Genomic DNA, 17,192 nt, shown 5'->3' with positions numbered 1-17,192 from the left:
TCATATATATATATATATATATATATATATATATATATACTGGGGTATAAGTGGCTGTTAGTTGGGTAGGGTATGGAATAAACATTTGAAGGAATTGGCAAGCAGAAGGAATGTTGATGCAAACATCAAGGGAGAGATGAACATGTAGGCCAAAATATAGCAATCATGCGGGATTTATATAAGGAAAAGATTACAATTATAGCACAGGAAGGGTAGCATGTGCTTACATATAATGAGAAAGAGTATTATCCAAAATGAAGATAGGACTAAATCTTATAGTGCCAGGTCATATAAAATGTTGTGACACTAAAAAATAAAGGTTCACAATATGAGTAAAGGAAATGATTTAAATGGAGTGTGCAAAATATAATGTAAAAGCATTATCAAAGTTATTTATTGGAAAAAAAAATTAAGTCTTACTGTCACTCTTATAAATGCAACCAATCTCATCCCAAATGTTATCTAAAGATTTAGACTAAATTGTTGGTTTAAATGCAATCCTAACAAAATGTTAAACCTTTTTGCTGGCATGCTTCATCTTTTGTCTTTGTTTGAATTTCTTCTTTTATTCAGAACTTCAAAAATTGTATATGCTAATTGTTTATTTTCCCCATAACAGCTTTTGAATTCTATCTTCTTTCAAAATCTTCATTTTATGTACTCTTCTATTTGGTGCACAAAATTAACTTACCTACATCTAACATTCTAATCGCAGTTTAACTTTAAATCTCATTAAACATCACATTCTTGCCTTTTTTAGACTCTTACAGCATTTGACCCATAAAAGTTTGAGTTCTCTAGCTTACTTTTCATGGTCCTGTCCCAAAGCTTATTTCTGCTCAATAGTCTAAGGCCAATATCACTGAATGGTGACTTGGTAAAGCAAAATGACATGCATGTCTTAATGACACAGTAGTAAAAACAAAAATCCTTCATGAACCTGTAAGGTCATACCATTCGCACACCTCCATCAAAACATACACAAAGGGTAGTATTCATAGTCATTATGAGGAGGCATTAAGGCTAGCTGCATTGTCCATGAATAAATGCAGCTAAGCCATAATTCTTAGAGGCTACTTCTGCTAACACAAAATGGCTACGAATAAGCCTAAGCAAATGAATGGATAATGAAATGGAAGCGAAGAGTGATGTAATTCAGTGTATGCCTATGAAGCATTCTCTCAACTATTTGCAATTTATAGTGAAGTCTTCATGCTTTTCTGTGCCATTCACAGATATGCTATATAACGGGGAGTCTCGTCAATCCTATCTACTTTACAATCCGATGTCATGACTTTCTTGACGCAGGTGGTCCTACAGACAATGATTTGACAGTGCTGTAGGACCATGACTAGAACCTTGAATGAGAGTTCTGCTAGGTGTAGATGAATATTGGCATTACCTGCATGCAATCTGTTAGGCTACTAGCCTTGCTATTTTCCAGTGTGAGCTGCTCGTCTTCACCAAGCCAAAACTGCTTTAGGAAGTGCTACCATTCTATCAAGTGCCAAATTGTGTGTGATGCATAGGGCTGCATCACCAACATCTCTGACCATCATCCTGGCAGTGCACATGATTCCCATAATGTTAGCATGTGCTTGACTTTGTAATGCACTGTCACTTCATGCAGAGTTATTAATATGTTGTGGGGTATGAGATCCTACCATTAAACTTGGGGACTGCATGTCACTTTCCTCAGTCTTCCAAATAGGTATACGTGTGTTATCATAATCATCTTCATCAGCCCTTCTGCTGCTAATATCCTCTAAATTTGTTGGTATAGTGGAACTCTTTGTTTCTTCTGTTAACTCTGTAAAAAATTATTTGAAAACATTATAATAAAAACATAGCATACACTACTGTATGCTTATTAAGTGAGGATTCACATACAATGCACACTGCCTTCGTTGTCATTCTATGTAGATCTGGAAAGTTCACCTATTAATAGCAATTGTCATGTATTTAATGTAATCATTTCTTGCCAGCATTCAATTCTCTGTATAAATATATGCCACTATTTTTAAACCAGCCTTCCTGAGAAGACAATTGTTGCTGCTGCTGATGTCGGTAGTACCAGTGTCCACACCATCTCTGATTATTATATTGGCCTCATAATCTCTGTCATAGTTATCCCCATGGATGGAGAGTAAGTATTTCTCCTCTAGTGTTAAATGGAGAATTGTGGGAGGGGCAACTGCATTCTGCCTTGTATTGCTTCTAGCATGTCCTACCTTATTATTTGTCCTCTTCTAACACTGTGTTTATATGGAGTTGCTGACACACACTGCAATAATGTCCAGGATAACTTGATTGTAGGCTTTTGTGCTCACAGCTTGTTTGGGCCTCCTTTTACCAAACAGATATTTCCTATCTATCATAAGGGCTGCCATGAGGATATGATTTTCCTCATGGCTGAAGTGTCCTTTTTCTGGGTTGATCTCTTGATTTGCATAATTACTGCAAATAAAAGAGGGCCACAATCATAATAAAAATCTTTTGATGTAATCATCTTTCAAACTACACAACACTGACCATAAGTGCCTGTCTTCCTCATATAAAACAGTTAGGTAACACAAACCTTAAAATTACAAGTGCAAATTCTCAGTTGACAGAGTAAAGTTGTGTTGTGCTGTACTAATGTCTGCAGTATCATAAATACATTTAGTAAAGCAATCTCTTGTTTAGCATAGTCATCCTTCTCCTAACCCCTACCACTTTCATGTAGTCATAATACTGTCACTTTTTATTCTTTAGTGACGCTCAAAAATATTCAAATAAGGACATCTGTAGGTTCAGCTAACACCACCTCCTTACCCCTTCCATATTTCACAATTAAAACACATATGTATGCACAATCACTAAATGACACCAAAGTCATAATTTTTCTCAGTGATCATTAATAATTTTCACTGCTACTGTGATGATTTTCCACTTACAAATGACAACTTTACACTATCCAAAGCCATGATGTTATGCCCATCAGAGAAATGAACATTTCATTAAGGTAACTCACTAATTTTAAATCATTTTGAAGTGTTTCATACAAATTGTAATATTTTTTTCTTACTTTAAGATAAAAAATATGCAGTTTCATAAATTGCTTGACACCTAACTCGAGTATTATTAACTAAATATGACAGTGTTAAACTATTTCATGTAATTCAGATCCATTTATGCATTTTGCAAATTATGCCTTTTTATGTTTACCTCTATGAATCACAGTAATACTCAAATGTGTATGGGCACTTATGCATGTAAATCACTCTTGTTTGCTCATGAACACAGCCTTAGGTTCAAGTGTGTGAGCTTCTGACAGTAATGGAGTCTGCAGCACTCCTCAGTAGTCCCAACATGCCACAGGAACATAAGGCTAGCTCTATCATGCCCAGAGCTGAATACATTTGAAAAAGAAAACAAAATGGAGTCATATGAATGACAGTCTGTATTTATTATTTATTTATTTTACATTTGCTTACCGGGATAGTCTGACTGGATACATGAGGCCCGAGGAGAAAAGCTCCACATAATCAAACATACAAAAGGTTACACAAGAAGTTAGAAAACAATTAGAATATATAAAAAAGTGGTAATATACCTTATATTCATTGGTTTAGAAGTGTTCTCTAGTAGGGACTCACAGTTCTCATGGACAGACATACAAAGGTTACACACGAAGTTAGAAAACAATTAGAATATATAAAAACAAAGTGGTAATATATCTTATGTACATTGGTTTAGTAATGTTCCCTAGTTGGGACTCACAGTTCTCATGGACAGACGCAATTACAAGTTAAATTGGATACACAGCATGGTGATGTAGTTAGATGTTATGATAATTACTGATTATGCTATAATAATTACTGATTATGCTATTGTTTTATAACTTAATCCGGGTTGGTACATGGGGATAGCCAGTTCAATTTGAGATACTGTTTGAGTTTTTTTTTTTTAAGAGACTTTTGGAGGATTGTAGGGTTATATAGTTTGGCAAGGCATTCCAGGTTTTGCCAACAAAGTTGGTGAACAGGGATTCACCAGCTGAGTTATTAGCTTTGTGGGTTTGGACCAGTAATTTGTCAGCTGACCATAGGGATCTCAGGTTGCTATATGGCTTAATAATATTTATAAGAGAGGGGGTATCGTTAGGGTGGTACAGAACTTTGTGCGCTATTAAGAGTTGATTGAATTGAACTAAGCTGGGCAGTTCTAGCCATTCTAGTTGTTTCAGGTTCTGGCAGTGATAGGTTCTATAGGTGGAGCCAGTGGTGAATCTGGCAATATGGTTGTAGCTATGGGACAGTTTACTTAGTTTGGTTTTATTGAGGTTTGAAAGTACAGGTGAGGCATATAAAATAGTAGACAGTAGGTGTGATCGGGCGATTTCAGTCCTTGCCAGTGGGGTTGAGTGTCTTGTTTCTATACAGTGATCCAAGCTTCTTATTGATGGTCTGTATGGTTTTGTTGACCTGTAGGTCAAATTTGAGATCATTGTCTATGATAACTCCTAGAAGTTTAGTGTGTTGATCTGGGGAGATAGTGGTGCCATTGTTAGACATGACAGAGAATGAAAGTGTGGCAGATCTACTAGTGGCGGTGAAGAGTAGAAGTTTAGTTTTATTGAGGTTCAATAGTAGGCGTTGGTTGGCGAGTCAGTTCTCAATACTGTTAAATGTATTTTGGGTTAAGATTTGTAGTTCGGATGGGGAAGTGGCTGAACAGATGAGAGTGGAATCATCTGCATACTGAATACAGGTAACTTTAGGGATAGCAGTGTGAAGATTATTGATAAAAATAGAGAAGAGTAGTGGGCCTAGTATGGAGCCTTGAGGGACACCAAGTGTGAGAGGTAGCTGACTGGAGAGTTTGCCCTGCCATAGTACCGTCTGTTGTCTACCAGTTAAGTAGGACTGGAACCACTGGATAGTCTGCGCATTGAGGGAAATGGATTTTAGAGAAAGAATGAGAAGTTCATGGTTGACCATGTCAAAGGCTTTTGATAGGTCAAGGAAGAGGGCAGAGGTTAGCTTATTGTCATTTCTGTTATTGTTTATGACATTAGTAAAGGAAAGGAGGGCTGAGGTGGTGCTGTGGTATGGCCTGAAGCCATGCTGGGAGTAGGATAGTAAGTTATTCTGTGTAAGGTATTGCATTAGTTGCTTGTGTACACATTTCTCCATTATTTTGGCTAGTGGGGAAAGAATGGCAATGGGTTTATAGTTGGACAAGTCTATTGAGCTACCACCTTTATGGAGTGGGATGACATGGGATATTTTCCAGAGGGAGGGGATAGCATTTTCAGATAAGGATTTGTTGATAAGGATAGATATGAGATATGCAATGGCATCTGCAGCTATTTGTAGATACTCTGAAGTGAGGAGGTCAGCAGCGAGTGTGGCAGGTTTTAGTTTTTTTAGGAGAATTTTGATACAACTAGTGGATATTAGTTGGAGGCTAAATTTGGGGTGATTTGTGGATAAATTAGGTATGTGGTTTAAATTTGTGGAGGTTAGGTGATTTGCTAGGGATTGGATTGCTTCAGTGAAAAAGTTATTATAAGTGCTAGCTATAATCTCTGGGGAACTATAGGTATGGTTAGCCGGGGTTGGGGTGGTAGAATGTCCTGGATGAAGTAGTTGATTTAAGCCTGCCCAGAACTTTTGGGGGTTGTTTTGATGTTTTTATAGGACATTATGGTAGAATATTTTTTTATCCAGTAAAATAGATTTTTTTGTGTCATTCCTGAATTGACGATATTTTAGATGGTCAAGTGGGTCTTTGTTTGTTCTCCAGCTAGCCCAGGCTCTGTTTCTAGCTTTGATTTTAGATTTGGTCTCTTTTGTGAGCCATGGTGCTGTGTTTGATCTAGATTTTATTGTACGTGCTGGAGCATGGGAATCAAGGATACTTAGGAATTTAGTGTTAAAGTGAGCTACAGCATCTTCTAATGGTAGATTTTCTTTTTGTTTTGACCAGTCAACTGTTTGTAGTTCATTTAGGAATATTGCAGTGTCAAGGTTTTTTCTGTTTCTCACTGTTTTATATTTGGTCTGGTGAGGGTTTTCTATCTCATGTTTTATGATATAGGTTAGAAAATGGTCGCTAAGGTTGTCAGGGAGAGTGCCAACAGTAAACAGTTGGGATTGATTGTTAACTAGGATCCAGTCCAGGATACTTTCTCTGTTGCTTGGTTTGTTTATCCTAGTGGGAGAGGTTATGGTCTGTTTAAACCCAGATAAGTTTATAGGCATGAGGGGGGGTTCAGTGGAGCAGGGGTGCCAGTCGGTGTTAAAGTAACCAACTATGGTTTCTTGGGGATAAGTAGTGGATAACGAGTACAGGATATCCTCTATGGTATTTAAGTTGTTGCCTGGTGGAATGTATCCACATATGATGTTTAAACATTTGTACTGGTTAATCTGTAATTTGGTTATGACTAGTTCAGCATTGTTGAATTGGGGTGGTTGAATGGTGTCTCTATTAACAGAGTGTTTTTGTAAAGGACTTCTAACATAGGTTCATAGGTTAGTACTAGGTTAGCTGCCCTTATGAGCCATTGTAAGCCTAACCAATTATCCCTTGTGAGACTCAAACCCTGTACCTTGTGTTTGTAAGGCAAACACCTTAACCATTAGACCACCCTCCCAACCAAAATCCCACCTCCTTTCTTAGTAGCACAGTCTAACAGGTGTATATTATATCATGGGGGTAGTATCTCATTGTCGGTAGTACTAGGTTTTAGCCAGGTTTCCATAAGACACATAATGTCTGGGGAGTGGGTTGCTAGGAGGGCGTGTAGGTTGGGAATCTTATTGTTAATACTTTGAATATTTAGGTGAAATGCTAGGAGGGAACTAGTTGGAGTAAAAAGGGGTAGCTTGACTGTGAGGGTTGTGGTAGGGGAGTAGAGGTTACTGGGTGTGGGTGGGCCAGGGTTAGGATGAAAATCCCAATGTGTTATAAGCTTATAGTGACAGGATATTCTAAGCTTTAGGAGTTTATTAGTCTTATTTAGTTTTTGTCTTTAGGATTGTGTTTTGTGGTTTTACAGGGGTGATATATTATTGAGGGTCATATATTCAGTTTGCTGGGGATGGCACAGTGTTTGGTGTTATGTGTGTAGTCGTGGGTGTCTGTTTGACCTTGTGGATAGTGAATACCATGGTCAAGTATTTGTTCACAGGCAGTAAGATGGTAAAATAGAAACAGTATAGACATTAGGGTAATTTGTATTTTTTTACTTGTTTGCATTTTGTTGGGGGGCAGGCCAAATTTGATGGTAGATTGTGCTAACAGGGTGTGAAAGAATGGAAAAGAAGAAAAATGGGTGTGGGGGAGGGCTGTTCAATGATTGAATAGGTGTGGGAGGAGGGCGGTTCAATGATTGGATCTTAGTATGAGAAAAGTGGCTGAGCATAGTTTAAATGTAGGAGTAGTGTGGGCGGGTGGGAATTGGGGGCAGGGAGGGGAGCAGAGTGAGCCCGAGTGCAGCGAGGGTGAGAGGAGTAGGGCTAACACTGACTCCAAGTATATCCCTGGGCTTATGGTATATTAAGGTAACGTTTTGGCTGTGTTTAGATTTGTTTCTTTTTACACCAAATTTTTAGGCTATTTTTAATCTATAGGTTATACACTTGCAGGATAAATTTGCAGGGTATAATTTTCTGGGCTATGTGAGGGAGTTCAGGGTGAAATTACTGTTGTAGCAGTTTAACCTGTTTGAGGAAAAATGGTGGTGGGGAAGACAGAAGGCAGTAGGAGTGGCTAGAGGGGGACCTTGATTGACTCAATACACCACAACAGAGGTAAGTTTAATGTAAGGGCCTAAAACCTGCACTCAGCACTCAATGTTATTTATATTTAGCAGGAAAGACAGACCAACAGTATACACTTTTGAGGACTTTTACAAGGGTTACTTGTTCAATGTCAGACAAGTAAAACTTTGATACAGGAAATCTATGTTTGTGTAGAAAGCCAGAAAGGTACAAGGTATACCTGTAAAAATTAGGGTCAGAGACACTAATGTAAGAGTCAGTGTACTTTAGTTACAGGGGAAGGAGGTAAACACTCAAGTAGAAAAGAGTCCTGTACAACCAACAGTTTAATGTCTGCCCATCTAACATCACCTAGCACACCTTTTCAACTCAAAACACTCACCAGTTAATAAAAGTCTAAAATCACACACACACACACACACACACACACACACACACACACACACACACACACACACACATGCACACATACACAGGAATATGCATTTCTGCACCCCCTCAAAAAAATAAATGAATAACTGCTACTCTACTCCATGAATAAATTACATTTGGGTACAATACTTCAAAAAGGTAGCTAAGGCAATGTCCAACATTTCTAAGTAATAAGTAATAGAAGGAAAATGATAATTGCATACTGTTTTTTATCCACCATATAAATTAAATGCAAATGTATTACTTAAAAAATGTGATAAAACATTTTTGGTTAGAGCAGACTTGTTAATAATAACAGTATCTGGTATAATATCCCTGCTGGTTAACTGGGTTTGGTTAAGATGATGTCAGTCCCAAGAGGAGAGTGGTTCAAAACATGTGAACCACATTCCTGCTCATACTTTCTTCAGTCTGTTTCTGGCACTTCCTTCAAACAATGGAGCATAAAGATGCACACATGATTGGTTGAAAAAGAAGACCCTGACAACAATCCAACTTTTTAGAGAGACATATCTGGATAAGATCCAGGCATGTAGAAGAGGAAGTAAGTGGAAAATGTTGACATTTAGCACACATTTTTTCAGTTAAGGAAATGAAAACTTCCATTACTTGCTACATTTTTCTGGTGTGTGTGTGTGTGTGTGTGTGTGTGTGTGTGTGTGTGTGTGTGTGTGTGTGTGTGTGTGTGTGTGTGTGTGTGTCTGTGTGTGTGTGTGTGTGTGTGTGTGTGTGTGTGTGTGTGTGTGTGTGTGTGTGTGTGTGTGTGTGTGTGTGTGTGTGTTTGTGCACTTTCTGGCTGAATGCAATTCACTGATTGTTAACATGCAAAGCATAACATTTTAAAACAGCATTCCACCAAAAGTATATCAATTAGTTTATCAATTACAGCAAAGGGAAGATTGGCATATTACTTTAACAATTGGCTTAAACTCTGGTGTCATTCAAAGGGGATCCAATGTCTGTCTGCCTGGGATGACATGCTGGACAAGCCACGCTGCTTCACAAGGGACGGCTTGCACTTGTCACCCCTGGGATTCCGGATTTTGGCAAAGGCTCTTACCACCCCCATAGTGCCCTTTTTAGGCAAGGCTCAAATTCTAAACCTACCACCCTGGAACACAACAAAGAAAAAAAACTAAGGGTAATGCTGCTCAATGCCAGAAGTCTCAACCTCAAGATGCACGCACTCGAGGCCCTTCTCAATATGGAGAACATCGATGTCTGTGCTGTGACAGAAACCTGGTTCAAGGCTCCTGAGAGCACCCCAGCACTATCAGGTTTTACCTCATATCATGCGTTCCGGCCCCAAAACACAGACAATACCAAGAAAGGAGGAGGGGTATCCATGTTCATCAAGGACACCCATACCTCTAGATTGGTGGCAACGCATGATGCATCGGAAACCATCCAGGTGCAATTAACCATAGGCAAGACTGCTCTACAATTTGTAGCATGTTACAGGCCACCCTCGCAAACTCAGGAACCTCATATGGCCTTCCTGAAAACACTGGAGGGGATAAATGTATCTCCGAACACCATCATACTAGGTGAATTCAACTACCCTAATATAGACTGGGAACACTACTCAAGCCCAAACACTCTAGCCCAAACGTTCCTGGAATTCATAAACTCAAATGCCATGGAACAACTAGTCACCATCCCCACAAGGGGAGAAAACATACTTGATCTCATCATCACGAACATGGGAGCACGCCGGAAGTATAGCCCTCACTGGTGACATCAGATCACAAACTAATCTCACTGGAGGTCCTCATCCCGCCCCCACCCGAAATAAAAAAGACCACAGTAAAGAACTTCTCGAAAGCCGACTTCACACTTCTAAAGACTAGTGTGGTCTCCTTTAAGGCCCCTGAGCCGGCGGTAAACATTACTCAAACTGCTGAATCACTTACAAATGCCTTCTACCAGCACCTGCAGGGCTGCATGGATCAGGCAATCCCAAGCAAAACAAAGACTCTTTGTACCAAAGGCAAGCGTCCAGTCTGGTGGACCCCAGCCATAAACAAACTCTACAACAAAAGGAGAAAGCTACTACAAGATAGAGCTAAATCCTTAAAAGGTAAGACACCGCTGATCACTATAAGTAAAAAGCTAAGAGCTCTCATAAAATCATCCAAAGCTAATTTTGAGAAAAAAATAGCTAAGGACTCCAAAGACAACCATAAGGCATTCTTCAGCTATGTCAAAAACCTAGGAGGAAACTCCCAGATATGCTCAGAGTTAGTTCAAAATGATGTAAAGATTACTGATCCTACAGACATTGCCAACATACTGGCTGACAGGTTCAGTGCAAACTTCTTCCCCCCCTCCCCCCCTAAAGGAGAGATATCTATACCAAATGATTGTAGCCCCCCAAACATCTCTAACGCCCAGGTGAGAACTGCTCTCTCCAAGGCAAAGAACACAGCATCCATGGGACCTGATGGTGTCCCCGGCTGTGTGCTCCATGAACTCAACGAGGAATTAAACCCACAGTTAGGACAGCTGTTTAATCTTAGTCTCACCTCCAGATACGTACCCAGGGAGTGGCGCACAGCGACTGTGGTCCCACTCCACAAAGGCGGTGCCTCCACCGACCCTGGAAATTACTGTCCCATTAGCTTGACAAGCCTTATCTGTAAAGCCATGGAGAGGATCATAATGGATCTCATAGGGAATTTGCAGACTTTGGATCCAACCCAGTTTGGCTTTGTCAAAGGCAGATCATGTCTCTTAAACTTGGTGGACTTTTTCGAAACAGTCACCAAGGCCATTGACGAAGGAAAGGCAGTCCATACAGCCTACCTAGACCTGGTGAAGGCTTTCGATACAATACCCCACTCGGGCATCATTGATAAACTCATCAACTTAAATGTAAACCCATACATTACAAGATGGGTTGCAAACTGGCTGAGTGACAGAACCCACAGGGTCAGAGTTGCTGGCGCCATCTCAGACTCAAAGCCTGTCACAAGTGGTGTCCCACAGGGCTCAGTCCTGGGCCCACTCTTGTTTGGCATCTACTTCTCTGAAGTACAAGCAAACACAGGAGGGTTATGGCTGACAAGGTTTGCAGATGACTGCAAACTGGGCGCCGTAGTTGAAAACACATCCGACACAGATATCCTTCAGAAGGGTCTCACAGAAAAGGATAACTGGTGCCAGAGCCATGGCCTAAAATTAAATGCCAAGAAATGCATTGTCATACCCTTCGGGAAAAATAAAGTTACCCCTAGCTACCATATAGGAGGCAATCCCCTGATCACAGAAGAAGTTATCAGGGACCTGGGAACCCAGGTGGACAGTAGCCTCTCATTCGACACCCATATTGCTAAAGTAGTTAGGAAGACCTTCTACATTGCCCACCTTATCATGAAGGGATTCACATCTAGATCAAGGGAATTCATAGTCTTCCTATACTCATCACTCATCAGACCAATGATCGAGTACAATGCCCCATTCGGAATGTATCTGACCCGACACTTGCAGCAGCTGGAGAGGCCACAAAAGTTCCTCACCAAAAGGATAAAGGGTCTCAAAAATCTGTCTTATGCTGCCCGACTGAAAGAACTCCAGTTATATTCAGTTGCTTACCGCTTGCTCAGAGGTGACCTATGCCTGACATACAAGGCCATGTCAAACCCAGATTTGATGAACATGCTTCATCTCAAAAATCTAGATCCCTCAGAGCCACAAGGGCGGGAGACTTAAACCTCGACACGGTTATTAATAGGACGTGCTGGAGGGATAGATTCATCACCCAAAGACTCCCTATGCTGTGGAACAAAATCCCGGTTTATGTGAGGCAGAGCACCTCGCTGGCCTTGTTCAAGAGGAATCTTGACCAATGGATGGGGGATCGCAGATACACCCCAGGGGTTACCTCAGTGTCACTGCTCGACAGAGGCACAGCAAAATAATGGGCATAGTCTCCAAACTAAAGGGGTGGCGTAAGCCACAAAACTATGGGCTAGGCTTATAAATGCCCTCGGGCAGATAGCCTAGTATGAACCTATGAACCTATGAACCTATGAGAATTTCGACATTGATACATATTTTGTTTTTTTCCAAACAAGTTTTGTATTTTATTAAAATCTTTCTGGTGTGTTACATATACATTCATAAAATTTGAAACATACTGAAAATTAAACACATTTTATAATTATATCTAATATGTACGCAACTGACTGTATTCTTATTTAATACACATCTTACTATGAAAGTTAATAAATACATTAACTACTTACATAGTTATCAAATTATGGAGGTAGCAATGTTCTGACAAAAGTCAATAAGCGATAGAACTTTAATTCATGGATACGTCTGAAAAGTCCTAGGATATAGTCTACTTTCCTTTATTCGAGCCTCTTTAAAGACTGTTTCTTTCAGCAATGACAAAAAATCTTCAAACTGAGGTAGTGATGCATTTTTCTACTTCTTAGTAAGTTTTTTTCTTGCCACAACCATAATAGTTCAACGAAGATATTGAGTTTCATTGTGCATTTTAGATGTTACTGTTACATTAAATAATACTAACATGTTTGTCAAATAGGATGGTTCAATCCATAATGTTCTTAAAATGTTTTTTACTTTCTCCTATAAAGGCTTTATTTGTGAACATTTAAAAACATGTGTTACCAATCTGTATTACAAAGTTTCACATCCAACATTGTGTGCCCTTATTACTATTAAGCTTGGCTATTCTGTTCAGTAAGGAAAGACCTATATAAACATTTTCAAGTGAAAATATTCCAATACTGTGATCATGAGGTATATTTTACAGAGTTTGATAAATGTTTTGTATTCAATATTTAAATTTGTATTAAGTACTAGGGTAATGTGTTTCTCAAAGTTATCATTATTATTAACATTACAAGGCATAAGAATTTGCATAATTTAGAAATTATATTGTCTGTTTTTGGTTTAATATATGTAGTTTCATGTATATGTTAAATTAAAATTTGCTTATTTTTGTATTGGGATTGCAATACAATGAGACATTTATGCTCAGCATATGTTTTGATATTATGTAAATAAATCCAGACATGAGACTCTAAATTATATTCATTTATAAGATAATCATTCAGGTTCAATAAAGCCTACAAAGTCCATTTATGCCATGGCATGCATACGGTAGAGCACTGTTTTGGATTCAATAATTGGCTCTACACACCGTATAGAGCCACACACAGCTGCACAAACAAGGTAAACACAGTGGCATGCAAATTACAGCATAAGCAGCTGTATTGCATGCAAATCAACAAATCCTAGATGGAAGAGCTATTCAATAAGCTTTAAAGCAACCATGTAGACTCAGTGCTGGTTTTCTCTGCAAATTCCAATAACTACTGGAATACAGCCACAGAAAGGAATCTACACAGAAACAATGTTAAGGGTTGCTGTTACTTTAATTCATGTGCATGTGGAACAGGCTGAAGTCAACACTGCTGCTGCTGCTTATAGACCAAGGCCCAGAAGGAGAGGAGTTTTCAGACCCCAAGGTAACTTATCACAATCTACATGATGTGGAAATTGCAGAGCACTACAGGGTGTACACAGCCACACTACAGGAACTCTGCAACTCAAAGCCAGGACAGACAAAGAGGAACCCATCCCAGTGGAGACGAAGGTATGTGTAGGACTTAGAATTTTAGCAACAGGTACCTTTCAGAGATCAGCAGTGGACATGTTGGGGGTGTCACAGGTATCATCATTCAGGATCCTTCATCAATTCCTGAATGCTATACTCCAACATGCTAGTGACCATATATATTTTTCCCATACTCCTGAGGATAGGGCCAGAGATATGCAGGAGTTCTACCCTGTAGCACACTTCCCTGAAGTACTGGGGTCCATGTAGAAATTAAGGCACCACCTGGGGAAAAGGGAAGGCTCTACATTAATAGAAAGGGCTTCCACTCTATGTACTGCCAAGTCATGTGTAATGCCAAGGGAATCATCGTGAATGTCTGTGTTGCTAATCCAAGAAGATACCATGACTCACATATCTGGCACACCTCCTGCTGTATCAGATGCTCACTAGAGGGATATCCCACAAGGTCATTTACTGGGGGATGCAGGTTATGCACTGGTGCTATGGCTGATAACACCAATCAGAAAAGTGCACACACATGCTGAAGAGCACCATAATGAGGCGCATGGTTAAAAGAGAAATATCATAGATTGTGTGTTTGGGCTGCTGACGTTGTGGTTCTGGTACCTAGATACAAGTGGGGGGATCCCTGTAGTACAATCCACATACATGTACTGGAATCTTCACTGTCTGTGCCATACTGCACAACATCATCCTGAGAAAACAGCTTCAGCAGGATCAACAAGGGGAAGGGGCACACATCCCATGACCAATGGCATGGTCAACACAGCCACATGTAGGTGAGGAGTCAGAGGGGGAACCAGCAGCTACTGTGGGGTAGGCAGATGTACACATGTTCAATATGCCCTCTCATTGTAATGGCACACTCACTCATTACCTACGGGCCTAAAAACGTTCTCCTACACACATACATATAGTAATATTGATGCCAGTCTCACGACCTTTACCTACCCATGTAATGGCTGTATACTCCTTGCATCAGACAGAGTCAGCCCTGAACTAAAACTGTTGCTACTGCTGGATTTACAAGGCAAGTGTTGAACCTGGAGTGTATTATGTGATAATATGGATGACTGGCATATCATTGCATGTTGTTAAAGGGTAATGTATGCAAGTAAAAGGTGAGAGATTTGTACAAAAATGACCATAACATGTGAAAGCAGAGACTTATTTAACGTATATGTGTCCATTATGAAGCTGTAGGCTTCAGACATCAAAGATTCAAAGAGTCATACCTCTCAAAAGTAGTGATGGCCAATACATTCCCTCAGTATAGCAGCACATGTTTGTACTGGAAAATCATTAAAGAGAGAATTTAGAAAGTAATCATACACATTTCAGTTTCAGACCTCACAACCCTCACAAGATCATTAACAATAAAGATGGAACATTTTTTGATGCTATCAGCTGCCTAACTTTCTAAGACCAATATAAGTGAAAGATAAAATTACCAATTCAACATCACACATGCAGATATACTAAGCACAATGTGAGCTATGCATAAGATGCAAAGCACATGTATCCCTGAATCCAAAAAATAGAAAAAACAGGGATATTGCACAGTTATCATCACTTGCACAGGGTGTTGTATGCAGGGGGGGGGGGGGCAGGAAGTCTATGCTGACACAAAAGGTCAGTGAGTGTGTGTATAAGTAAGAAAGAGAAGCAGGCAGAAATTTGGATAAAGTAACAGATTGCCAGTGAGACAAAATGAGTTTTAAGCTTCACAGTTGATTGATGTAACTGTTGTGTATGTGTCCGTATGTGTACTCTAGGTGAAATTGATATGTGAGTGGCTGCATGAACACAGCCAAGCTGTGTGGTAACTCTATGTCTTGGTATATTGGACAGGTGTAAACTGTGTATGGTAGAGGCAGCAGTTCATCATTGTTGTACCCGTCTATGAGAACTGGCTCTGCCAGAATTTGCACTGGCATGTCCATGCCCACTGTCAGATGCACTTCTGCTACCTGAACATGACTGGTGTCTGCTGGAAGAGCTTGTCTCATGAGGACAAGCAGGACCATGACCCCATTGTCTGACAGAGCAGTGGAAGTATTGCCACTATGGGAGCATGATCGGGCATGGCCATGTTGGCTAACAGCCGATGATGAGGCTGACATACACCAAAGAGAATGCCATCATCATCCCAGCAGACATTTCATCACAGACACCTCACGTTCTAATGTGTCATTCATCTGATTCATTGAATAAGCAACATGGTGGAGACAGTCATGCATGTCAGTCTGCATCGCATCTACAACCCTAAATGCTTCTCTGGAAGACCTACAGAAACATGCCTATGCCTCCATGATGGCCCTAAACATATGTTGAATGGCACAGAAAGAAACACCTGGATCAAGTGTAGGATGGACAGCAGACCTCCTCCAAGCACTCCAATATCTAGGGACTCACTGGAATGGGTAGGTGTAAGTCTACTGGCTGGGTTCAATGGAATTTCAGGGGATGACTATATGTCAACCTCAGTGTTAGATTCAATATCTGCACCACGCAACTGTGCCTCTGTTTAGTCACCATCATCATCTGAGTCTGATGATACTCTGACATCAGGTGATAGAAGTCCTACACTTCCACTGTCAGGATCACCTGTGATAATAAGCATCAAACATAGGAAAAAATTAATACCTACAGCACTATAGTACAATATATGCTAACAAAATAACAGTGGTGCTACAATTAGACAGTACAGCAACACACACAACAGTCCTGGCAACAACATCACACACTAAAATATGTCTTTGAACTGCTCATCAGTACTGACAGAAAAATGTTTGGCTTACCATGTGAAGGTGATTGTATGCTCCTATGCCAGGAGTTCCTGGAAAAAAGTTAAGCAAAAGGTAAGAACAACATTATCACAATTAACAGTAACACGGGGGGGGGGTACAACATTTTGCCATTTATATGTTCAGTAACTACACTTTCAACAAGAACATGGATGACAGGCCCAACCAAAGCCCCATGTGTAATCAATCAGAATGTGTTGGTAACTGTTGCAATCATCAATCCCCAACCAATTTTTTGTTAAACAGAACTAACATATTGATGTAAATATTTTACTATACAATAGTATTTAACAATTGAGATACAGACGCTTACCTGGAAACTCCTCCTTGGACATACCTTGAAACAGTAGCACCAATATCAAGGACATGCTGTTCTGTACTTTCCTGTGAGTTGTCTGGATCCCTGACAGTCGACAGGAAATCTGCATTTGCTGTTAGTAGTTGCTCTGTAGCAGGCCTCACAAATAAAATCATGGGCCACTGCAGCTGCTATCCTCCTTCTAGATAAGATCATGTCAGTGGCTCTATGGTGCTCCTGATCATATATTCTGTTTAGTCCACCTACTG

Source organism: Protopterus annectens, chromosome 3.part0, assembly GCF_019279795.1.
Source record: "Protopterus annectens isolate FY-2018-M chromosome 3.part0, PAN1.0, whole genome shotgun sequence".
Classification (NCBI taxonomy): domain Eukaryota; kingdom Metazoa; phylum Chordata; order Ceratodontiformes; family Protopteridae; genus Protopterus; species Protopterus annectens.
This window is presented reverse-complemented; position numbering follows the sequence as displayed.